Source organism: Hemitrygon akajei, chromosome 26 (assembly GCF_048418815.1).
Source record: "Hemitrygon akajei chromosome 26, sHemAka1.3, whole genome shotgun sequence".
Classification (NCBI taxonomy): Eukaryota; Metazoa; Chordata; class Chondrichthyes; order Myliobatiformes; family Dasyatidae; genus Hemitrygon; species Hemitrygon akajei.
Genome location: NC_133149.1, coordinates 7,549,904 through 7,575,718, shown reverse-complemented (window position 1 = coordinate 7,575,718; position 25,815 = coordinate 7,549,904).

Genomic DNA, 25,815 nt, shown 5'->3' with positions numbered 1-25,815 from the left:
ATTTGGTTCCAAAAAAAAGCCTTTACAATTTCAAGATCAATAGATCTGTGTTTAATACTCTGTGAATATATTATCTGGAAGAATATATTTCCCATTTCTACAGAATCCTTTTTTTCCAAATTGGTTAGATTATTGTGTTAATATTATTTTATGAGATGTATAGACTGTACTTTGCACCTTGGTCCCAGAGTAACATTATTATGTTCGGCTGTATGCATGTGTAAGGCTGAATGACAATGAACCTTAATGTGAACTTGAAGGGAATTGGAAAATGGGAGAAAGAGTGCTGTATATCCGTGGTTTAGTTTTTAAAGCTTAATGGAGCCATAGGACAGTTTAAGTTGAATGCTCTGACTGCTGAGTTGAAGCAGAATAAGGAAAGGGACTTTGCATCTTACTGGTCCATCACAAGCACAGAGGAAATGCAGAGGCTGAGGGCATTTACCAGGATGCCATCTGGATTAGAGAGTATCTCTTGTGACAATTAGTTGAGCATGCCGGGATTTTCTCTTTGCAGTGAAAGCAAATGAGAAATGACTTGATAGAGACGTAGAAGATGACAAGAGGCATAGATAGAGTGGATTGTCAGAGACTTTTTCACAGGGTGGAAATGGCTAACATAAGGGGGCATAATTTTCAGGTGAGTGAAGGAAAGAATAAGTGGGATGTCAGAGGTAAGTTTTTTACAGAGTGGTGAGTGCATGGAACACCCTGCCAAAGCTGGTGATAGAGGTAGGTACATTAGAGACAATTAAGAGTCTGTGCTGTAGTCGTCTATGTCCTTTGTTCTATGTCCTACCATTGAAAGCATTTGCAGGAAGGCAGAAACTTCCATCAAAGATCCCCACCATCTAGGTCATGGCCTCTGTAGGACGCTATGCCGCTTAATTGGGGCAGGAGACTGTTGCCGAATCGGTTCCACTTAGCTTCAATCGCCTGCATGATTTCACTACTTCAACAAGTTAGACACTATGAAGAATTTGAAGACATATATTGCCAAACATCTTGAATGTTGCAATGAAAACAAAAATTTGAAGGATGCAGTTGTCAAAAGGCAGTCCATTATCTGCACTGCTTTTTTCACTGTGTGCATTGGATGAATTCCTCCAATAATAACTATGAGGAACTAGTGCACAGTTTTATAGTACTGCAGTTGCATTGGTACTGTTCTAATTTGTTCTGTATGTTATTTAAATACATACACTGCTGAAGTAGAAGGCTAGTTTTTACGCTTAAATTGATGGGATTTGTACTCTCAGCCTTAGGTCTAGGAAGTCAAAGTACCAACACGGAGTGAGCTAACCATCTCTCACATACACTCAGTGGCCACTTTATCAGCTACACCTGTGCACCTGCTCATTAATCAGCCAATCATGTGGCAGCAACATAATGCATAAAAGCATGCAGACATGGTCAAGAGGTTCGGTTGTTGTTCAGACCAAACATCAGATTGGAGAAGAAATGTGATCTACGTAAATGACTTTCACCATGGGGTGTTGATAGTGCCAGGTGGGGTGGTTTGAGTATTTCAGAAGATGCTGATCTCCTGGGATTTTCACTCACAGCAGTGTCAACAGTTTACAGAGAATGGTGCAAAAACAAAGAAAAAATCCAGTGAGCAGCAGTTCTGGGCGAAAGTCCCTTGTTACTGAGAGAGGTCAGAGGAGAATGGCCAGACTGGTTCAAGCTGAAAGGAAGGCAACAGTAACTCAAATAAACACATGTTACAGCAGTGGTGTGCAGAACAGCATCTCTGAATGTACAACATTGAGGTAGATGGGCTACAGCAGCAGAATACCATGGACATACACTCAGTAGCCACTTTATTAGGTACAGGAAACAGCTAATAGAGTGGCGATTGAATGTAATCAACTGATTACTGGAACCTCATTCAGTAAAGCTAACTTGTATACACACTTCTACAGATGAGTGGAAGTTGTGGCAAGACAAGGATTAACATAATGTCCAGGCAATGAGAGATGGTAGATAGACCAGGCAAGAAATGTCTTTGAAGAACATAGCTTCCCCTTGCCCAGCAGCGAGCCTGAGCTGATGGAGATGAGATAAAGATGTCAGAGAAGGATGCAAAGGCACACACACTTACTTTAGTAAGCTTCAAAGTATCAACGTCTGTCTGGTTGTGGTTTCTATTGACTTTTAACATCTGAATTATGAATTATGATTGATCTTACAAATAAGGAATTTTAAACATACATTTAACTGATAGTTAATTCTGTATAAAAATTGCATTTCTCTGTTCAGACGTCAGCACAGTGACAGGGGTCAGGCTGCTCTCCTTCTGCACAAGTAAATAAAGTGTGATTGAGGAACAAGTGAGTTTTTTTGAGTCCAGTTAATTGACAACAGCTAGTGCACAGTGGAGCGTGCTCTAACTGGTTGCATCATGGCCTGGTACGGAAACGCCAGTGCACAGGAATGGAAAAGCCTACAAAAAGTGGTTGACACAGCCCAGTCCATCACAGGAAAATCCCTCCCCACTTTTGAGCACATTTAAATGGAGCACTGCAACAAGAAAGCAGCATTCATCATCTAAAATCCATGGCCAAGGTCCCTTCTCGCTACTACCATCAGGCAAGGAGGAAAGTAGCCTTTGGGGTCACACCACCAGGTTCAGTAACAATTATTACCCCACAACCATGAGGCTCCTAAAACAGCATGGACACTCATCACAACTCTGAATTGATTGTACATCCTATAGAATTATTTTCAAGGACCCTTTACCACTCATGTCCTCAGTTCATTTGCACTACTTTATTTCTATATATGGAGGAATTTAAGGTGAGGGGTTATATGGGATGCAGCGTTTAAGGGTCAGCAAAACATTGTGGGCTGAAGGGCCTGTACTGTGCTATACTGTTCTATGTTCTACTTGTCTTCTTTTCAACGTTGGTTATTCATCAGTCTCCATTAACGATATAACAATTACACCACGGAAACAGGCCATCTCGGCCCTTCTAGTCCATGCCGAATGCTTACTCTCACCTAGTCCCACCGACATGCACTCAGCCCATAACCCTCCATTCCTTTCCTGTCCATATACCTATCCAATTTTTTTTAAATGACAATATCAAAACTGCCTCTACCACTTCTTCTGGAAGCTCGTTTCACACAGCTACCACTCTCTGAGTGAAGACGTTCCCCCTCATGTTACCCCTAAACTTTTGCCCCTTAACTCTCAACTCATGTCCTCTTGTTTGAATCTCCCCTACTCTCAATGGAAAAAAGCCTATCCACGTCAACTCTATCTATCCCCCACATAATTTTAAATACCTCTATCAAGTACCCCCTCAAACTTCTACGCTCCAAAGAATAAAGACCTAACTTGTTCAACCTTTCTCCGTAACCCAGCTGCTGAAATCCAGGTAACATTCTAGTATATCTTCTCTGTACTCTCTGTATTTTGTTGACATCTTTCCTATAACTCAGTGACCAGAACTATACACAATGCTCCAAATTTGGCCTCACCAATTTTAACATTACATCTCAACTCCTATACTCAGTGCTCTGATTTATGAAGGCCAGCATACCAAAAGCTTTCTTCACCACCCTATCCACATGAGATTCTACCTTCAGGGAACTATGCACCATTATTCCTAGATCACTCTGTTCTACTACGTTCCTCAATGCCCTACCATTTACCAAGTATGTTCTATTTTGATTAGTCCTACCAAAATATAGCACCTCACACTTATCAGCATTAAACTCCATCTGCCATCGTTCAGCCCACTCTTTTAACTGGCCTAAATCTCTCTGCAAGCTTTGAAAACCTACTTCATTATCCACAACGCCACCTATCTTAATATCATCTGCATACTTACTATTCCAATTTACCACCCCATCATCTAGATCATTATTTTATATGACAAACAACATTGGACCCAGTACAGATCCCTGAGGCACACCACTAGTCACTGGCCTCCAACCTGACAAATAGTTATCCACCACTACTCTCTGGCAACTCCCATCCAGCCACTGTTAAATCCATTTTACTTCTTCAATATTAATACCTAACGATTGAACCTTCCTAACTAACCTTACATGTGGAACCGTGTCAAAGGCTTTACTGAAGTCCATATAGACAATATCCACTGCTTCACCCTCGTCAACTTTCCCAGTAACCTCTTCAAAAAATTCAATAAGATTTGTCAAACATGACCTTCCATGCACAAATCCATGTTAACTGTTCCGAATCAGACCCTGTCTATCCAGATAATTATATATACCATCTCTAAGAATAATTTCCATTAATTTACCCACCACTGACGTTAAACTGACAGGCTGATAATTGCTAGGTTTACTCTTAGAACCCTTTTTAAACAATGGAAGCACATGAGCAATATGCCAATCGTCCGGCACCATCCCTGTTTCTAATGACATTTGAAGTATTTCTGTCAGAGCCCTTGCTATTTCTACACTAACTTCCCTCAAGGTCCTAGGGAATATCCTGTCAGGATCGGAGACTTATCCACTTTTATATTCTTCGAAAGCACCAGTACTTTCTCCTCTTTAATCGTCATAGTCTTCATAACTTCCCTACTTGTTTCCTTTACCTTACACAATTCAATATCCTTCTCCTTAGTGAATACTGAAGAAAAGAAATTGTTCAAAATCTCCCCCATCTCTTTTGTCTCCGCACATAGCTGTCCACTCTGATTCTCTAAGGGACCAATTTTATCCCTCACTATCGTTTTGCTATTAATATAACTGTAGAAACCCTTTGGATTTATTTTCACCTTATTTGCCAAAGCAACCTCGTATCTCCTTTTATCTTTTCTAATTTCTTTCTTAAGATTCTTTTTACATTCTTTATATTCCTTGAACACCTCATTTACTCCATGCTGCCTATATTTATTGTAGATATCTCTCTTTTTCTGAACCAAGTTTCCAATATCCCTTGAAAACCATGACTCTCTTAAACTTTTAATCTTTCCTTTCAACCGAACAGGAACATAAAGATTCTGTACCCTCAAAATTTCACCTTTAACTGACCTCCATTTCTCTATTACATCCTTCCCATAAAACAATTTGTCCCAATCCACTCCTAAATCCTTTCGTATGTTTTCACACCTGAAGCAATGGAATCCACCTTTTAAATCTTCCGTGCTTCACTGCCCGACGTCACACTGCTGCGCAGTCCCACCTCTCTTAACCCTGTTGAGAAGAAAAAAATCAAAGTAGCTCCCGCAGCACTCCCGTTCTGATTCTCAGACTTCCTTCTGCAAATTAAACCCAAATCAGGATTTCTGTCCTTTTAAGTCTTTCGCGCTTCACTGCCCAACGTCACACGCCTGCGCAGTCCTGCCTCTCTTAACCCCGATGAGAAAAAAATCAAAAAATCATATAGTTTTCTTAAAATTCTATTGAATTCTTTATTTTCCTGTAAATGTCTGCAAGATAAATATCAACATATACAGTACATATCTATTTATATTAGGACTTTGCTTTGAACTTTGAACCTTGAAAGCTAGCTCTTGCTCACTGATGTCTCTGCCCTCAGAAGAACAAGCAATAAGCAAGTAGCAGGTATTTTCCCCAACACTGTTTTTAGTAGTATTAAGAGAAGAGCTAAAATTTAATCTCTCTTCCATCTAACAGGGGGTTGTTTTATCCAAAGTCCTGTCCCTCCTTGTCTGTGGGTAGCAGTAACAACTTGCCAGCAAGCAATCCATTGTATGAAACTCAAACACTGACTCAGAAAGGGTTTAGGCAAACTTCTGATTCAGATTCATCACATGTACATCAGAACATACAAAGAAATGCCCCATTTATATCCCCAAAGAAGTACTGGTGGCAGCCCACAAGTGTCACTGCACATTCAAAGAACCCCTATTGGATCAGTTTAAGAAGAACAGAGAGGAAGGAATATTCCTTAGAGACACTGAGCCATGAAGTTATACAAGCATGAAAACAGGCCCTTAAGCTAGTTTGTCCATGCTGGCCAACATGTCTACTTGAGCTAGTCCCATTTGCCTCTGTTGGCCTTTAGTATCCATGTTCTTGCCTAAATATCTTTTAACTGGGGTGTATGGGGTGTCAGGGAGAGGCAGTACCTCTGACGGGGAACACGTCGTACTCTTCTGAGTAGTTCGTCCGCATTGGTCCTCACCTGACACTCAGCTCTCACCAGTGGTTCCTCGTAGCTGTTTGCATGCAACAGCGGCCACACCCCGGGCAACGGCTTCGACTGGCCGGCAAAACCTGGTGAGGGTAGCCGATGGGCCTCAAACCCTCAGTGAGTTAGGGCTTGTCTACCTACGCATGTGAAGACTGAATTCGGCGGACTACGCGGAGGAGACCACCACTTGGCGGTCCAACGAGTAGAAAGGCGGACCCAGCAAAGCGTTGTGGAGCGCAATCAGGGCACAGTGAAACACGTAGGACACTGCTGGCCATCCACTGCATCCCGACTTATCTCCAGCCATCTCGACTCCATCTTGCAACTGGATACAGATAGGTCGGGATGAGAGAGTGAGGCTGATGATTTGCGCAACTCTCCCTCACTTTAATCCAAGTCAAGCACAAGTCACGACTCCAAACCCATTCCGCTAAAGAACTTCAAGTCCTGTGGCGATGGGCGAGTGGCGAAGCAGCAGGTGTGGATACACTGGAAGCTGTAATCACAAACCTGCACACAGGCGGCCCAGGGCATTGGGTCGTTCTCCGCTGGAATGAAGCAGCAGTGGAGCTCGGCAGCCCCCTGGGTGTCTGAGCAGTCCTCTTTAGGAATCGCTCTGCTCACCTCCATGGAGGAAGGGGCTAGAAAAGGTGCCTCAAACATAGCCTGCTTCATCTTACCCTGGCCAGCACACCGCGGCTGGCGGGGATCCCACTCAGCAGTCGAACTACAAAGAAGACCAAAGTGGAGGTGCTCAACCTTAGCACGTGGAACGTGCGAACCCTGCTTGACATCACCAAGGCTGTCAGACCAGAAAGAAGAACAGCACCGGTCGCCAAAGAACTAGCCCGCTATAACGTGGACATTGCAGCACTCAGCGAAACACGCCTAGCAGACAAGGGCCAGCTTACAGAACGTGGTGGTGGGTACACCTTCTTCTGGAGTGGTCGCAGCAGCACTGAATGATGAGAGCTGGCGCTGGATTTGCCATCCGATCCCACCTCGCTCGTAAACTTGCCAAGTTTCCAGAGGGCATCAACGATCGCCTGATGACTCTTCGGCTCCCACTTGACAATAAGAGGAGTACAACGCTGATCAGCGCATATGCCCCAACGATGACCAACCCAGATGACATCAAAGATAAGTTCTATGAAGAACTTGATGCCCTCATAGCAGTAGTCCCACAGTCAGAGAAGCTTATTGTCCTCGGGGACTTTAACGCCAGAGTGGGGACAGATTACCAGACCTGGGAAGGGATTCTTGGAAGACATGGTATTGGCAAGTGTAATAGCAATGGCCTGCTGCTCCTCAAGACATGTGCTACGCATGACCTTGTCATCACCAACACCCTATTCCGCCTCCCTACCCGTAACAAGACAGCTTGGATGCATCCACGCTCTAGGCACTGGCATCTGATTGACTATGTCATCACCAGAAAGAGGGACTGGCAAGACGTGAGAGTGACAAAGGCCATGTGTGGTGCCGACTGCCGGACGGATCATCGACTCATAGTGTCCAAGTTTAAACTTCGCATCCTGCCTGTGAGAAGACCCCAAGGTCAGAAGACTGCAAAGAGGCTCAAAGCCTCCAAGCTGAAGAGCAGCGTAGTTGCAGAAGAACTTCATGAAGACCTAGATAGCAGGCTGCTTGACACACCCCAGGTTGACCACACCAGCATTGAAGAGCAGTGGACGGCTTTCAGAGATGCAGTCTACTCTACCGCTCTCGAACACCTCGGACCAGAATTGAAGGCTATGTATGGACATCAGTCCTCTGGCTCCTCCCCCCTCCTCAGTGCAGATGGGACTCGGCTGCTGACAGAGAAAAAGCAGATTTTGGAGAGATGGGCTGAACACTTCAACCAGGTCCTCAACCGCCCTGCCGAAATCAATGATGAGGCCATTGCTCGCCTATCTCAGGTGGAGATCAACCTGGACCTTGACAGCCTCCCAACAGAAGAAGAAGTCAGAAAAGCCATTAGGCAACTTTCTTGTAGCAAAGCACCAGGATCAGATGCAATCCCTGCTGAAGTCTACAAAGCAGGAGGCCCATTCATGATGCAGAAGCTGACTGAGCTCTTCCAGTCTATGTGGAACGAAGGAAAGGTCCCGCAACAGTTGAAAGGTGCCAGCATTGTCCACATCTACAAGAGGAAAGGCAACCGCCAGTCTTGTGACAATCACTGAGGCATCTCCCTCCTGTCCATAGCTGGGAAGATCTTGGCTTGCATCCTGCTTAATCACCTTCTCCAACACCTTGAGCAAGGTCTCCTCCCAGAAAGCCAGTGTGGCTTCCGTGCAGAGCGTGGAACTGTCGACATGATATTTGCTGCACGCCAACTCCAGTAAAAATGTCAAGAGCAGCACAATGACCTCTTTGTGACCTTCGTCGATCTGACCAAGGCATTTGATATGGTCAGCAGAGATGGCTTATGGAAGATAATGGTGAAGTTTGGCTGCCCTAGCAGGTTCATCACAATTGTTCGGCAGTTCCACGATGGCATGATGGTGAAAGTTTTGGATGATAGTGACGAGTCAGAAGCCTTCCCAGTGACGAACGGTGTGAAGCAAGGATGCGTTCTCGCCCCTACATTCTTTAGCATGGTCTTCTCTGCTATGCTAAATGATGCCTTCCATGATTGTCAGGATGGTATACACGTCAGATACAGGACTGGCGGTGGGCTATTCAAACTCTGGCGTCTACAGGCTGTTACAAAGGTAAAGGAGACCGTCGTCAGAGACCTCTTATTCGCTGATGATTGCGCCCTCAACACCGGCACAGAGCAGAAGATGCAGCGAGAAATGGACTGCTTCTCATGAGCCTGCGACAACTTTGGACTTACAATCAGCACCAAAAAGACCGAAGTTATGTACCAGCCTGCACCCGGAAAGTCCTACCAGGAACCACACATCACAGTAAAGGGGCAGAAGTTACTGGCAGTCAACAGCTTTACTTATCTGGGCAATACTCTATCATGAGCGGTGAACATGGATGCAGAAATCAGCAACAGAATTGCCAAAACCATTGCCGCCTTTGGGAGACTCCGTGAGAATGTATGGGAGTGGAGAGGACTCAGTCTTACCACCAAGCTGAAGGTCTACCGAGCAGTGGTTCTCACCACCCTCCTCTATGCCAGCGAGACCTGGACTGTTTACAGCAGACACAGCGTCTACACCCTCCTACAGAAAGCCCAAGCCAGATGGGCTGGCCATGTCATCAGGATGTCTGATAGTCGACTACCAAAACAGCTGCTGTATGGAGAGCTGAGCCAGGGCAAGCGCTCAGTTGGAGGGCAGAAGAAACATTTCAAAGACTGCCTCAAAGTGTCCCTCAAAGACCTCAACATCAATCCCAGTAGCTGGGAATCACTTGCTCTGGACCGCCCAACCTGATGGAGCAGGACCACTAAAGGAGCATATGCAGCAGAAATCAGACGCACCTCAGAGGCTCAGAGGAAACGCGCCGCACGCAAGGCTCGAACTACCTCCACTTCCACTGCAGCACCTACCCTCATGTGTCCCACATGTGGGTGAGCTTTCAGGGCCTGGATTGGCCTCACCAGTCACCTCCGAACCCACAGTCACAAACCCTCCACCTGACAGAAGTCGTGGTCGTCTTCGACTCCGAAGGATGAACAACAACAACAACAACATCTTTTAACCATCGTAATTATACCTGCCTCTACACCTTCGTAGTTCATTCCACATACTATCTACATTCTGTGTGAATAACTTGATCCTCGGGTCCTTTTTAAATCATTCCCCCCTCACCTTAAATACTGTGACCACCTACATTATTGGCACCTCTCATGATTTTTGAACTCACTGCCTCAGGCAAACATGCCTTCTGGAGGGGAGGGGGTTCAGGGGAGGTTCATGAGAACCTCAGAGCGACTGAGGCTCTGTGGGCCTGTACTCACTGGAATTTAGAAGAATGAATGGGGATCTCATTGAAACCTATCGAATGTTAAATGAACAAGGTAGAGTGATTCTGGAGAGGCTGTGGACTCTAAGACCAGAGGTTGCAGCCTCAGAGTAGAGGAATGTCACTTTAGAACAGAGATGAGGAGGAATTTCTTTAATCAGAGCTACAAATCTGTGGAATTTGTTGCCACAGACACCCATGGAGGCCAGGTTGTTGGGTATACTTAAGACAGAGGTTAATAGGTTCTTGATTAGTCAGGGCATGAAAGATTACAGGGAGAAGATAGGAGAGTTGGCTTGAGAGGGCAGTGGACTGGCCATGATGAAATTGCGCAGCAGACTCAATGGATCAAATGGCTTAATTCTGCTGCTTATGTCTTGTGATCTTATACCTCTGTATATCAATCTTTTTAAAGGTCCTGCCATTAACTGTATTCTTTCCCCTTACCTGCAAAGTGCAACACTTCGTACTTTAATAAACTCCCAGGTTAAACTGCTTCTGCTATTTCTCCCCATAATAGGGGTCTGTGTTTGGACAGATTCTTTTTTACATTCAAATAGAAGCCACCTGATCACTGTGAATGCCATGAATCTTTATCTTGGGTTGTTCAATACCAACAAGCTCCCATATCTCGAGTGCTGAGAGGATCAGCGGAGTCTTGCTCCCCCACCATTTGTGACATTTACCAGGAACGTTGTTGATGAAGAGGTTGAAGCATTGTGGAGGATCTCACAATCACTTTAACCTACTACCATCAGGAATGAGGCCCAGGAACATCTGGACAAGGAATGCTAGATGGTAACAGTTTTTTTCCCTTAGGCTGTGAGACTAATGAATACCACCAAAGTCTCCTTACTAGAGTAATGGGCTGTTTAGCGTTTACTGTGCTGTTTGAAGCTTATTGCTTACCTGTTCCAGACACCTAGTCTTTTCAGTCCATTAGGCCTGGTGTTTAAATTGTCCAAGCCCAGGTTGTCCCCAACACAAGGACCTGGGCCTCGCTGTAGTGATACGTTCTGGGACTCTTCCAGACCGTAGTCGTATGATAATGAACTCAAAGTTCAAAGTTCAAAATAAATTTATTATCAAAGTATGTATATGTCGCCATATACAACCCAGAGATGCATTTTCTGCAGGCATTCAAATGCAATAATGTTGATGAAAAACTACACAGAAAGACTAACAAGCAACCAATGAGCAAAAGAAGACAAACTGTGCAAATAAAATAAATAAATAATACTGCAAACATGAATTCACATCATGCATTGTGTTGAAACTCGACTTTGACTTTGATAGTTCTGGTTGGTAGGCTTGTATCTTTGGGGTCTTGCTGATTTGTAGTCATTACCCAGGGGCCAGCATGAGCTCAGTTGCCTGGAGCCAGCAGCAACAACTCATCAGCTTTCACAACTAAGGAACGCTCTCCTTCCTCTGGGTCTAGTCACTGGATGAATCAAAGGTGATACAGTCCAATGTGGGTGCAGTTTTTTTTTTACTTTGGATGTGACCTGCTTTTGCTGAAGAGTGAGATATTCAAGTTCAAGTTTATTGTCACCTGACTGTACATATATACAACGTAATGAAACAATGCCAAGGAGAGCGGAATAAAACATTGCAGAGCAGAACCAGCTCGGCTTATTTCTGTGCTGTGTGTGATGTATGCTTTATGGGTGCACCTTGGTTCAGAGGAACACAGTATAATTTATACCTATTTTGATAATAAATGTACTTTGAACTTTGACCTTTGGTGTACATGTATGCACAGGTGCAATGAAACATTTACAGCAGCATCACAGTCACAGAGCATTCACAACAAAAATATAAATTATACACAACTTTTACGAGTAAAACACAATTAGAATAAAACAAAACAAAGTGGACATAGTGTTGCTGAACTATACGGATCGCTCAACAACAGGAGGCTCCACAACAGCTGGGTAATCAAGAGCTGATGCTAACATTTTTGCTGTGATTGTGAAAATGTCAAGCAAAGCATAACTTTTAATCCATAGTTATAATCAGGACTTGGCTTCATTTACAAAGTGAACGCCCACTATTTCTACCACTGAAAGGCACATCGAACAATGTCAATAACTCAAAAGGGAAATACAGAGCCATGCTGGATACTGAATGACAGACTTCTACCAAGAAGCATTCATTTTAAATGAATCAACAGTCAAACCCTGGGCTTGCATTAGCCCTTCCTAATGTTTCAGAAAGTTTAATAACCTCAGCAACAACAGAAAATATTCTTTCCACCTTGAGTGAGCACCTCAGTTATCATGGATCAGTCTATTGGGAGATGGATGTAGACCAAGCCAAGCAATCAACAGCATTCTTCAGAGCAAGCCAGCCCTTTATGAAGATGGTTACTAAACCTTTTCTAATCTGTGCAATGTCATTTGGATTAAAGCATCAGCATTTAAAAAAAATATTATTGTGTGGTGGAACCAGGTATCACTTCCATAAAATGGGGCAGCTGCTGGAGTGCTATCAACCCAGGTTCAATTCCTGCTGCTGTCTATAAGGAGTTCGCACGTTTTCCTCATGACCATGGGGGTTTCCTCTCACATTGCAAAGACATAGGTGTAATTAGTGGCATGGGCTCACTGGGCTGGAAAGGCCTGTTACTGTGCTGTGTCTCTAAATAAAAATACAAATAATAAATGGTTTGAGGTTTATACTTACTTTTCACACTTCATGCTACTTCATAAAAAAGTACTTTCAATCTCAGCTGGCAATCAACAATTTAAATCAATTAGTGAATATTGGTTTCTCCTCAGCACTTTCACACCATTCATCTGTTCGAATATTTTAAATCAGCCTCTCCAGTCTCTTAGATCTTCATTAAACTGCAGTGGTTACAGCACCTGAGACCATCGATCAGGGTTCAATTCCCACTGCTGTCTCTATGGAATCTGTACATTCTCCCTGTCACCACTTGAGTTTCCTCTGGGTGCTCTGGTTTCCTCCGACATTCCAACGACCTATGGTTTAGCATTAGTGATTTGTGGGCATGCTATTGCACTTGAAGCATGGAAAAATCCACTCTTTAGTTTATGCTGGTGCTAGAAGTGTGGCAACCCTTGCCCAGCAAAATCCTCACTGATTTGATTTGATGTGAGTGATTATTGTTTTGATGTACATGTGCAAATAAAGCCAATTTTTAAAAATCCTTGTCAGTTCCATTTGTATGTTTAAAGAAACTCATTGAGTAGGCAGGAGGACTTAATTGCTTTAAATGAAATGGAGGCGGCAAAGCACTATGGCTAGCGGCTAGCACAGCACTATTACAGCGGCAGCGGTCAGCGTTCAATTCCTACTGCTGTCTGCAGGAAGTACGCTCTCTTTACCACAGGTTCTCTTCCAGGTGTTCCAGTTTCCTCCGACATTAGTTGTGGGAATGCCGGAAGCATGGCAACACAAGCACAGTCCTCAGACTGTGATGGCCATTGTGTTGTGACTGGAGAGACACTGAAGCTAGTGGATGTAGAAGTGTTTTATTCAACAAAAATGAGCAACAGGCACCATATTGAGACACTCTTGAAAGAAGAGGCCTGCACAACCCAATATTCCACAACATTTTTATATGCTAAAGATCAAAGGTAACAGCAGGACAATTCCGTAGTTATAATTTATCTAAAATGCTTTCTTTAAATTACACATAATTTTCAAACACTTCCTTCTTCGCACCCACATTCCAAACACCCAAAATGAATGTTAATCCCTATGGACCCTAGGCTATATCCATCCATATGCAGGCTTCTGAGGTTTAAGAGGAGTGGTGTGGAATTTAATATTTGCTATATACCCTAACAGTCGATGCAAGTAACCCATTTCAGGGATTAAAAGGGATTAGCATTATTTGTCACAAGTATATCTAAACATTGAAATATGAGGTGAAATGTGTCACTTATATCTCTACATTTTATTTTACTCGATATTTTGATGTCCATGTGACAAATAAAGATAATCTTTTTAAAATAATCCACAAAGCACATTGTGAATTAAAACATGTGCAATTTTAGAGCCTGCATGAAGGTTGTTTCTTTATGCATGAGTAGATCAGTATCTCAAACAATTTTGCACATAAAGTCAGAGCTGTCACAATTACTACTTTCCTTCACATAGCCATGATTTGTTTGAATCAGAATCAAATTAGTTCTTTTGAGACTATGGCTTTGTGACTGAATCACATTTATAATTCAGGAAGAATGACAGTATCTCAGTGACATTATTATCATACTAATCGTGGAGTCAGGCTTGATCAACAAGTGGTTAGCTGCTGGAGGAGGTTTTGAACTTGCCAGCAGTAATAAAAACCTTCTTAAGTTACAGAGAAAGGTTGAACAAGTTAGGTCTCTATTCATTGGAGCGTAGAAGGTTGAGGGGGGATTTGATCGAGGTATTTAAAATGTTGAGAGGGATAGATAGAGTTGACGTGAATAGGCTGTTTCCATTGAGAGTAGGGGAGATTCAAACGAGAGGACATGATTTGAGAGTTAGGGGGCAAAAGTTTAAGGGAAACACGAGGGGGTATTTCTTTACTCAGAGAGTGATAGCTGTGTGGAATGAGCTTCCTGTAGAAGTAGTAGAGGCCAGATCAGTTGTGTCATTTAAGGTAAAATTGGATAGGTATATGGATAGGAAAGGAGTGGAGGGTTATGGGCTGAGTGCGGGTAGGTGGGACTAGGTGAGATTAAGAGTTCGGCACGGACTAGGAGGGCCGGAATGGCCTGTTTCCGTGCTGTGATTGTTATATGGTTATATGGTTATATGGTTAATGATATCAGATTGAGTGACCTAACCATGTTACCAGATGAGTACTGTACATTCCCTGAATCCACTGCTTGCTAGTTCTTGCAGAAACATGGCTCCAGGACATCTTCCCATGTAGACTCAATCTTCAGGTAATGCCACTCAGGGACTTGGACAATTATTAATATATATGTTCTGTATGCTGTGTGTCACTCTATGCACTGTGTTTCATTTTGCTGTATACATGTGTATGGTTGAATGATAACTAAACCTGAACTTAGTTAATTCATGCATTTTCCCCACCTATTCTCTAACTCAAGGCTAATTCCCTTTATCCATTACTACATACGAACCTTGAGTCTCAGGAAAAGATCATGATCTTGGGCACAGTATTCAGTCAGCCTTAAGCTAATGTTAGAGAACAGATCAATGTCAGGGAGTGTGTACACTAACTCTCTGAAAGGAAATAATGAGTGTTTTATTGCATGATGTGATTTGCAGTAAGATTACAATCACTATCTTGAAGTTATATGATTTTGTTTAATAGATATGTCAGACCATATTAAAATAATGTGTCAAGGTCGCTCAGATAGCATCATGAAGTGTGCAAACAGACCTTAGGATATTTAGAAAAAAATATTTAAAGCTCTGTCTGCATTGTAAACATCTTTGGATTGATTTTGTTATCTGAGATAGAAAAGTTGGGCAATGGTGGATTGTTCATAAGACCATAAAACATAGGAGCAGAATTAGGCCATTCAGCCCATCGAGTCGCCTCTGCCATTCCATCATGACTGAACCCGGATCCCACTCAACCCCATACCCCTGCCTTTTCACCATATGCTTTGATGCCCTGTAAATCAGTAAACAATCAACTTCCACCTTAAATTTACCCACAAACTTGGCCTTGTCATCCTTCTAATGGCTGCCCTTCACCTCTGACCCTACTCTGACCTGCAGCCAGGCAAATGTCAAAGTAAATTTATTATCAAAGTATGTACATGTCACCATATACAGGCTGAGATTTGTTTTCTGCAGGCATTTACAAAGCCGTATGAGCGTGCTATGCTGTGGGTAAGTTGTGGGCATGCTGTGTCAGCACTGGAAGTGAGATGACTTGCAGACTGTACCCTGCACATCCTCAGAAGATATTAGTCATTGAAGCAAATGGTACATTTCACTGTATATTTCAATGTTTTGATTGGCATGTGACAAATAAAGCTAACCTCTAATGAATTGATCTGTATGAAATATTTTGTCCTGTATCGCTCACAAAATGCTGGAGGAACTCAGCAGATCAATTAGCATCCACGGAGAGGAGCAAATGGTCAACGTTTCGGACCGAGAGCTTTATCAAAAGTGGAAAGGAAGGGGGAAAAAGCCAGAATAAGAAAGTGGGAGGTGGGGGAGGGGAGAAGCTTTTCCCTGTAATCCTGTTCATCATCATGATGATTATGTGCCCTGTCATATGACGTGGGCGATCATGGCCTTCCATCTGTCTTTCATTGGCTTCTGGTGAAGAACCGTTCATGCTTTTGTTCATAAATGTGAATTTGGCCTGCTGACTTCCTCCAGCATCTTGTGTGTGATGTTGTTGTTCTTATACTTTTCTCTGTCCTTGACAATGATTGTTCACGGCAATTTTTCTCCAGAAGTAGTTTACCATTGTCTTCTTCTGGGCAGTGTCTTTACAAGACGGGTGACACCAGCTATTATCAATAGTCCAGAGATTGTCTGCCTGATGTCAGTGGTCACATAACCAGGACTTGTGATATACATCAGCTGCTCATACGACCATCCACCTCCTGCTCCCATGGCTTCACGTACACCTTGCCCAGTGGTGACCTGTAGGCTAGTGGAGGGAAGGAGTGCCTTACACCTCCTTTGCTAGAGTTGCATCAACACCCTGCCACCCAATAACTCTACACATGACAATAATAAGCCAATTTACCAAAACTATAAAGGATGCAAGTGGTTTTGGGAGTTCAAGACTGCATCATTTTACATAATATCAGCTGGCAGTATAGCTCAGGGAGTTTATTGGCCCATTCTTGCTCCTAGATCAAATGTTCCAGTCGGGTAATATTATGTGCTTTCAGAAACTCAGACACTAGCAATTCTTCCTTAATAAAATTGTTCATTTGCCTTCTGCATATAAAATCTATTAATTTGCAATCACAGCCCAAAGGTTCAGCTTCGGACAGAAGGAGAAATGTCAGGCAGCAGGGGTAAAATTTGAATATATTACAGAAAGTATTAATAATTCACTGCTGCTTTTCTAGTCTCAGACCTGGTTTCAGGTGTAACACAATCTGACCATATTGACTGCTGCTTAGAAACAAGCTGAAATTGATTAACTCTCTGCTGAATGATCAACATCAGAAATACTGCAGATACTGGAAATCCAAAGCAATGCAATCAAAAAGCATGCCCACGAAGCTCTGTAGAACAACACAAAACACAACTAGCAAGAAGATAACAATAGCAAAACAAACCGCCTTTCCTCCCAAGCAGCACACACAAAATGCTGGAGGAACTTGGTAAGTGAAGCAGCATCGATGGAAATTAACAAACAGTCGATGTTTCACGCCAAGACCCTTCTTCAGGACGACAAAGGAAGGGGGAAGATGCCGGAATAAAAAGGTAGGGGGGATTGAAAGGTGCAAGTCTTTGGTTCCCAGCCAATGTGAGGCCTGTAAAACAGTAAATTACCTGAAACTTGATGACAAAGATCTCTAAATCCACCTGTGCCACATCAGCGGAATTAAGAGAGTGAAAATGAACAAAAGAGTTCAAAGTCAAACCAAGTATTCTTGCACACATTGAACAGAGTAATTGTGGTAAAAGAGAGTTGAGAAGTTGCTGAACACACTCAAGTCTGATGCCTACATACCCCCAGAGGGTTATAACATCAGCAAATGCAAGAATATATAGAGTCATAGAAAGGTACAGTACAGATCAGGCCCTTCGGCCATTTAATCCATGCTGAACCATTTAAACTGCCTACAAGAATAGTATGACTTTGACTGGATGTGCCTTCAACTGGATGCAGCGGGCAGATGGAAAAGAAAATGGTATGCTAGCAAGAGGATTTCGAAACAAGTGTAAAGTTGCCTTACTGTAGCTGTACTTGATGAGGCCTTGTGTTAAATTTTGGACACGGTATTGGTCTCTGTGCTTTCCGAGGAGGGAGTGCACTGAAGTTTTCTGGACAGATTGCTGGGGTCATACAAGGAGACTGGGTTACTTGGGCTTATACTTACTGAGAATGGGATGGCAGAACGAGAGAGGATCAAGAGGATCAAAAAACTATGAAATTTGAACCCTTAAGCAGCAGAAAGGCACCAACTCCAAGCCTTTGTCTAGTAAGGCCCATCCCAACCAGGGAAACGTGCACCTATCACCTTCTAGTTATCCTCCTTTCAATCCCCCCTACCTTTTTATTCTGGCATCTTCCCCCTTCCTTTGCCGTCCTGAAGAAGGGTCTCGGCCTGAAACATCGACTGTTTGTTAATTTCCATTGATGCTGCTTCACTTACCGAGTTCCTCCAGCATTTTTTGTGTGTTGCTTGGGATGAGTGGGTTGTGGGTTTAAACAGCTGGGGTGGTGGGGTGTGGATAAAAAAACCTGATGGTAAAACCAAGGAAAGAGTAAGAACAACAGTTCTTACTTGAAACACATAAGATTATTAAGGGATTGGACAAGATAGAGGCAGGAAATATGTTCCAGATGCTGGGAGAGTCCAGTACCATTTAGGACAGAGTTAAGGAAAAACTTCTTCTCCCAGAGAGTTGTGGGGGTCTGGAATGCACTGCCTCGGAAGGTAGTGGAGGCCAATTCTCTGGATGCTTTCAAGAAGGAGCTAGATAGGTATCTTATGGATAGGGGAATCAAGGGATATGGGGACAAGGCAGGAACCAGGTATTGATAAGGAATTGATCAGCCATGATCTCAAAATGGCGGTGCAGGCTCGAAGGGCCGAATGGTCTACTTCTGCACCTATTGTCTATTGTCTATTGTCTATAACAGTGTGAAGGCGTTTTCCCCACAGGCAGATGGAAGACCATGATTGCCTACGTCATACAACACAGCACAGGGACTCCACCTCCAGCTTTTGGACATGTAAGACCCAATTGCTTACTGCCCACCTTTAATCTCTCCCTTTTCTGACTTGAACTTTGAAATTTCAACTTTATTCAGTCGAATTGTACAACAATAGTTATGGCTACTTCGAAGACCACCAGACGAAATCCGGACCTGTCTAATGGGAGATCTAAGAAGACCGACAAGTACATGGAAGAACCCCCTTTGGGTCAAGAGATTAGAATCTTGAATCAGCAGCATCTGCACTGAAATAACTCAACTAAAAGAGAAATGTGAAGAAAAAATTGACGCTTTGAGCGTCGATCTTAAAGAAGTCAATCGAAATGTGGCTGATCTCTCTTCTCGTTTGGAAAAGGCTCAAAAAAGAATAGTGGATTTGGAAGCTCGATCATGTCGGAATAATATTCGAATTGTTGGATTAAAAGAGAAATCAGAATCTGCTGATACACTGGATTATTTTGCTAAAATGTTTCAGTCTTTATTTCCAGAGGTTTGTTCGCAACTCCCGGAGATCGAATCGGCTCATAGAACCGGTGCTTTAAAATCTTTGGATGAAGGTAAAAACAGGCATATTGTTGTGCATTTTCTCCATTTTAGAGACAAGGATCGCATTATTAAGCTTGCAAGAAAACAAAGAATATTTTCATTTCAAGGCTCAGAAGCCCGTTTTTTGGAAGATTTTCCACGCGAAATTGTTAAACAACAGAAGAGCTTTTGCTCCTTCTATGAAACTAGCTTATCAAAAGAAGCTTTTTCCATCACTACAATATTCAGCAAAATTAAGGATCATTATTAAAAATTCTGGAATTCGTATTTTCCATGAACCAGCTGAAGCATTGTGTTTTATTAACTCTTTGTTTGATGGCGAATCTGAAGTTTGAAGATTGAATGATTTAATAGTTTGATGGTCTCGTGGTGTAAAGTGAAGAAATTGGAAGATTTGATGGTTATACAAGTTCTTACCTTAAAATGTATTTTTATCTCTGGAAAAGTCTGGTTTGGAGGTTTTTAACCTCCGAAGATATAGTGGGAGAACTGTTGAAAGATCATAGATAATTCTGAACCATCTAGACTTTTTTTTCTGTAGCATCTAAATGTACCAACTGTTTTTTTTTGTGTTTCATATGCTTTTGGAAAATGGTTTTGGTTAATATTTATGGACCAAATGTTGATGATCCCTCATTTTTTAAAGCCGTCTTTGCTCTATTACCTGATTTAATGTTATTAATGGGTGGTGATTTTAATTTTAATACTTGCTTAAATCCTTTAATGGATAAGTCATCATCCAAACATCAACTTCCTAACCGTTCTGCATCACTTATTAATTCCTTTTTAATTGATTATGGTTTAATTGAGATCTGGAGGCATATGCATCCTAGTGATAGATAATATTCCTTTTACTCACATGTACATAATAAATATTCGAGAATTGACTATTTTATAGTTGACCCTGGACTTTTATGTAATGTTCAGAAATGTGAGTATGATGCGATTGCTATTTCTGATCATGTTCCTTTAAATTTAATATTTGAATTGAAAGATATTGTTTCTACCAGACCATTTTGGCGTTTTCCAGAACATTTATTACAAAGTGCAGAATTTGTTGAGTTTATTGAAGCTCAGATAAAAGAGTTTTTTTTCTTCTCTTTAATAACATAGGAAACATCTCCAAGTTAGTAATTTGGGATACATTGAAAGCTTACTTACGTGGTCAAATTATATTGTATATAGCTAAATTGAAGAAACAAACAAGAATGGAATTAGATAAAATTTCTAAACAAATTAAAGAATTAGATAACACTAATTCAATCTTTCCAAATGTTGTTTCATTTAAAGGAAGAGTAGAACTACAATCACAGTATAACTTATTACTAACGTATCCTATTGAAGGATTTTTGCTTAAATTGAAAAGTCAATTTTATATTTCTGGGGATAAAAATAATAAGCTCTTAGCTTCCCAACTAAGAGCAGTTAGAGCTAAAAGGCAAATTTTAAAGATTTGTAAAAACAATGGAGATATAGTATGTAACTATGAGGATATTAATAATACTTTAAGATATTTACTCTGATCTTTATAGATCTCAATTTCTTGCAGATTCCTCCAAAATGGAAGTTTTTTTTACATAAGATTAAATTTCCACAAATTTCTGATGAAGATCAACAGATGCTTGATGCTCCAATTACCGAGCATGAAATTCAGTAAGTTATTTTATCAATGCAATCAGGTAAAGCTCCCGGACTTGATGGTTATTGGGTGAGATTTTTCAAAAAATTTGAAAGATTACTTTCTCTGTATCTTTTGGAAATATTTCATGAATCCTTTGAGAAGGGTAATTTACCTTCTTTTTATGAAGCATCTATTTCCTTAATTCTTAAAAAAGATAAAGACTCTGTTAAATGCTCATCATATAGACCTATTTCGCTGTTAAATGTGGATGCAAAAATTCTTTCTAAAATAATGGCTAACCGCTTGGAAAATATTTTAATTAAAATCATCTCTATGGACCAAACGGGCTTTATTAAAGGCCGTTACTCTTTATCTAATGTTCAGATATTGATGGACATTATTTATTCACCATTATCTAAGCAACCTCAATGTGTTATCTCTCGATGCAGAAAAGGCATTCGATAGAGTTGAGTGGCCATACTTGTTCAAAGCATTAGAAAAATTTGGTTTTGGTAATAATTTTAATAGATGGATTCAAATGATCTATAAGAACCCTATTGCCACGGTCATTACTAACAATTACAGGTCTTCTTTCTTTTCACTTTCTCATGGTACTAGACAGGGATGTCCATTAAGCCCTTTATTATTTAATCTTGTATTGGTGCCTTTAGCTATAACATTACCGGAAGCCAAAAACATTCATGGTATTTCTATAAATGGAACCATACATAAGATTTCTCTTTATGCAGATGATCTTTTGATTTTTATTTCGAATCTTGAGGAATCAATTCCTAATCTTTTGGAAACACTTACAGATTTTGGAAAACTTTCAGGATATAAACTTAATTTGAATAAAAGTGAATTGTTTCTATTAAATGCTCTATTAGTACATGTAATGATATTCCTTTTAGAATTGTTAATACATTTAGATATTTAGGTATTATAATTACTAAAAAATATAAAGATCTTTATAAAGCTAATATAGTTCCTCTAGTAGACTCCATGAAATTACTATTTTCTAGATGGAATCCATTTACTTTTACTTTAATAGGTCATATCCATGCTGTGAAAATGATGATTTTACCTAGATTTTTACATATTTTCCAAAATATACCTATCATTTTAACTAAAAAAAAGTTTGATCAAATTGACTATCTTATTTCTTCCTTTATTTGGAACAATAAGAGACCAAGAATTAACAAGTACCATTTACAAAAACCCAAAAAAGATGGTGGACTTACACTTCCTAATTTAAGACTGTATTATTGGGCTGTACATATTAGACAATTATGTTTTTGGTTATACTGGCTCGATAAGAGCCAAAATCCACTTTGGGTTGATTTGGAATTAAAAGCTGTTAAGCAATTTCATTTAACTTCAATATTAGGAGCTCCATTACCTTTACAGCTCTCTAAAATTCCAAATTTAAATTTTACCCAGTTATTAAACAATCTTTATGGATTTGGATTCAGTTTCATAATTTTTAAAATTTTAAACAATTTAAGTTGTCTAGCTTTTTATATCGAAACTTTTCATTTAAACCTTCAATAACTGACCCCATTTTTCTCCTATGGAAAAATAAAGGGATCTGTTTTTTTACAGATTTATTTTGTAATGATCGATTGATGACTTTTGAAGAGTTAATTAACAAATACTCTCTCACTCATACAATTTTTGCAATACTTTCAGGTTAGACATTTTTTACAACAATATTTACCTAAGTTTCCATACTTACAAGAATCTGATTTGTTGGATACCATTTTGAAATTGAATCCCTTAGTGAAAGGTTCCATTAGTAGAATTTATAATTTACTCTTGTTACAAAAAGAGAACCTATCACTAAAGATTAAACAAGATTGGGAGAGAGAACTTAATATGACCTTTGTGAATGAAGATTGGATTCGAATTTTGAAAAATGTAAATTCTTCTTCTATATGTGCCAATCACTGTTTAATTCAATTTAAAATTGTCCATCATTATTATTTAACAAAGGAAAGACTATCTAAAATATTTCCTAGCGTAGATAATTACTGTGATAGATGTAAAACTGAAGTAGCTACTTTGTAACATATGTTCTGGTCATGTTCTTCATTAAAACTGTTTTGGAAATCTTTATTTTCTACAATCTCTAAAGCTTTAAAAATTAATTTACAACTTAATAGACTAACTGTTCTATTTGGAATAGTTCCGCATCATATTCAGGGTATTTCATCTTCAGATCAACATGTAATTGCAATTGTTGCATTGTTGACAAGAAGGGCTATTTTATTAAAATGGAAAGATATCTCTTCCCCTACATTAATTGAATGGTTTTCTCAAGTAATGTTATGTCTCAGCTTGGAAAAAATTAAAAGTAGAACTTTTGAACCTTGATTTGATTTTGAGAGAAGATGGGGTCCTTTTGCCAAATATTACCATTTAATTTGAATTATTCTATATGGTTTCCTTCCAATTTTATTACCTTTTTTTAAAAAATGTGAATTGGCAGTTGATGACTTTTTTCTATATATCCAGATGATGGTTAAACGTATTACTTCTGGGGGTTGATTCTAATGGGGTGTTTTTTTGTAGTTAATGGTTTTTTTTTCTTAGTTAGATGGGGTTCTTTTTTTTCCCTTCTTTTTTCTGTATATAATTTTTTTTCATTTTTATATATTATGATTAGGTTTTTTTCAGCTCTATTAATTGTATACATATTAATTTGTTGAAGTTTTGTATTATTCTATAGTTGTAGAAGATTATGTATTAATAAAAAGATTCTAAAAATAAAAATACAACACAGCACAAAATGATGATGATGATGTACAGAGATACAGGGAGAGGCTTCCCCTCCCCCAACTTCTTATTCTGGTTTCTTCACCCTTCCTTTCCACTCCTGATGAAGCGCCTCAGCCTGAAACTTTGACCTTTTGCTACCCTCTGTGACGCTACCTGATCTGCTGAATGGGCCAATCAGTTCCTTAGGCTATTCTGCCAGTCAATAATATTTAAATTGAAAGTGAAACAGTTCAATGATGGAGTGAGTGAAGTTAAGTGAAGTTATCCCCTTTAGTTCAAGAGGCTGATGGTTGAGGAGTAATAACAGTTCCTGAACCTGGTGGCATGGGTCCTGGCAGCAATGAAAAGCCTCCTCAAACTCTTAATGAAATATATCTGCTGTCCTTATATACCTTATTTGTAATTATGCCCAGGATAGAGCTTCAGAGATGTTAACATCCAGGAACTTGAGGACTTTACTGGGAATGGTGTGATAGAGTCATAGAGTCATAGAAAAGTACAGCGCAGAATCAGGCCCTTTGGTCCACCTAGTCCATGCCGAACCTTTTATGTGGACAAAAACAGCTTGCTAATGAGAGAGGTCAGTAGAGTATGGCTAGATTGATTCAAGTTGACGTGACGGTGACAGTAACTCAAATAACCACGCATTACAACAGTGGTGTGCAGAAAAGCAACTCTGAACACACAACACATTGAACTTTGAAGTGGATGGGCTACAGCAGCAGAACACGATTAACATACAGGAATTACCTGTTAAAGTGGCCACTGAGGGTATAAATGGGTGTCTACTGGCTGACAGGGCTTAGTGGGCCAAAGGACTTCACTCCATGTTGTATGGCTCCAGGGCTCTATGGAGAAGCATTTTATGAACTCCTTAATGCTTTTGACCATATCAGCTCAAGGTTGAGTTGTGTCACACAACAACTCAGCATCAGCAGAACCAAAGCATTGATTATTGACTACAAGAAGAGGAAACGGAAGGAACATGAGCCATTCTTCATTAGTTCATAGAGGCAAAGTCCCGTCCACCATTGAGTATATCTACAAGGAGCACTGCCACAAGAAAGCAGCATCCATCATCAAAGATTCCCACCATGCAATCCATAAAATTCCATTGTATTTCTCTTTTTCCTGTTAAGTGTCCAGTTTTCTGAACAGATTCACAAATGAATCTTGAGATAGTATATGGTAATATGCACTCAGTGGACACATTATTGTGAACCTCCTGTACCTAACAAAGTGACCACTGGGTGGATGTTTATGGTCTTCTGCTGCTGCAGCCCATCACTTCAAGATTCGACATGTTGTACATTCCCTGTTGTTCTGAAATAACTGGAAGACTCACCCTCAATGATTCACAAACGCCTTTTTCCCTTCCATCATCAGATTTCCAATTTTTCATAAACATTACATTGGTTTCCTTTATTTTTACACTTTTTATTTATTTTGCAATTTATGGGAAATTCTATGTTTTTGCACTGTACTGCTGCTGTAAAATGACAAATTGTACATATAAATCAAATTCTTGTTCTGCAGAGCTGTGTGGCAAAAAATTGACATTTATAGAGTCACAGAGTCACAGAGCACTACAGCACAGAAACAGGCCCTTTGGCCCATCCAGTCCATGCTGAACTATTACTCTGCCTAGTCTCATTGATCTGCACCTGAATCTGTGATGGCAATTGGTTTGCTGATGCAAAATTCTAAACTCAAATAAAGGTCTATATTGATATAGAAGCTCTATCTGTTAGAGAAAGCCACCAGTACCCTTACTAAAGGGAGATTATACTGTACCTTCCCAATCTTCAAAGAGTAGTTTTCTTCCATGGTGATTTTAGCTGGTAATACCCAATATTTCATGGTGGATCCCCTTTCCATACCAAGGAGAAGATACTTTCTATGATCCATATTTAAATCCAGGCAAGATTTTTAAAACTCACAGAGAAT